Genomic DNA, 1,686 nt, shown 5'->3' on the forward strand with positions numbered 1-1,686 from the left:
AGCTTCCCCAGCACTGATCCATGGCTGAAAGGAAAGCTGCTGCCAGCAAAATACATCTGGGCTTCTGGGAAGTGGGGCAGCTGTGTCAGGGACAGCATGACCTCTCAGAGAAGGGTGGAAGTCTTTAAAGACTTCCAGTGGAGTGTCTGCCTGTAATATAAGGTCTGCAAGATAGTTTTATTCTACACTGAAGGGGTGGTTGCTTGACATTTGAAGCACCATGATTGCAAATATACACTCTAGAGGTAGTTATTTAGCATTTGAAAGAGTAATCAGAAGCCCCCACTGCAGTGTCTATTAACACAAGCTTCAGACAAGCTCAACCTTATTCATCTCCAGTCAGCACCAGAGTGTTTGTTGTTAGTCATAATGGATGTTAGAAAAGACCTTTTATTGGTGAAATGAGTGGAGTTCAAGACATGTGGGTTGACTAGAACTACTGCCCAGGCACCTCCCTAGGTAAACAGGTGAGTGCAGCAGACTTGACCCTTTGAATTGACAGCTAACGCCTAAGGGTTCCATCCTGCTGAGTCATTTCCAGAAGATTGTCCTCCACCAGCAGTCTAGCTGAAGCATACTGCCAGGGCACTGTCACACGGGCATGCAACATGCTCATTGGAGAATGAAAGAGCAGTTTGCTGAGGCTTCATCAAGCTACACGATGGACACGTGACTGTTTTGTGCCTGCTGATAGAAATATATATGGGAAAATGCAGTCTGAGACTTGCTTATTGTGCCACCCAGGGGCACGGCAGGGAGTGGGGGGGATCTAACAAGTGAAGGCCTCCACTATCTGCCAAAAAAGAGCCTGATAATTGTGACTGACCAAGGTGGCTTATATCCATTTGCAACATTATGCTAAGGACTAAATAAGAGAGCCTGGACCAGCAAGCACTGGAGTGAGAGAGGATGATTGCAAAGTCCTACTTCTCAGATAAAAGGCAGGAGCTCTCATGTACTAGTTTGTACTACTATATACACCGTTTGGTGCAAAACTTAGGTCAGTTCTGGCAGCTCTATTTGCAGTGCTGCAAAGAAATGCTCTTGGTGTGTCTAATGAGAGGAGATCCCCCCTGAGATTTATCAGCAATATTTTCTGGTACATTCATTCCAACAGGTGTTTTTCAGCTCCTATCCCAATGAGAACTGACTGTGTAGAGAATATGGCACTTGGAGAATTAACCCTGATGTTTTTTGTTTTNTTAAGAAACAAGCACCAAAATCATGATTATTCTTGAGAATTAAGAGTAAATTGGCATTTAGTCATTCACATATTTTAGCAAATATGTAGTGACATTTATTCACTATTCAACAAATGTTTATTAAGTACATACTAGAAACCCAAATACATCTAGGATAGATGTTTAATTCCCTAATCATTTTAAGCAAAGCTGTTGTGATTTACAGAAGTCTAAATAAAGTGTTCTGGACAAAAATGACTATTTTGCATGGGCCTCAGAAAGGAAATCAGCAATACAATAGGTGAGCATTCTGCATTCTATCCTGGCCCCAGCTCCTGCACCTGCCTGGCTCCCCCATCCAGGCTGGGTGGCCTTTCATGACATTGACAGGCTTAGGGTGCTCCAAAGCTTGGTCCAAGTGCCATTAGGCACCCATTCACGCTGACAACAGCTGGAATTTGACAGGCTTTCCAGCACTGGAGACAGGTGAGCCTCTTGATGCCTG

This window comes from Galeopterus variegatus, unplaced genomic scaffold (assembly GCF_000696425.1).
Source record: "Galeopterus variegatus unplaced genomic scaffold, G_variegatus-3.0.2 Scaffold3307, whole genome shotgun sequence".
NCBI lineage: Eukaryota > Metazoa > Chordata > Mammalia > Dermoptera > Cynocephalidae > Galeopterus > Galeopterus variegatus.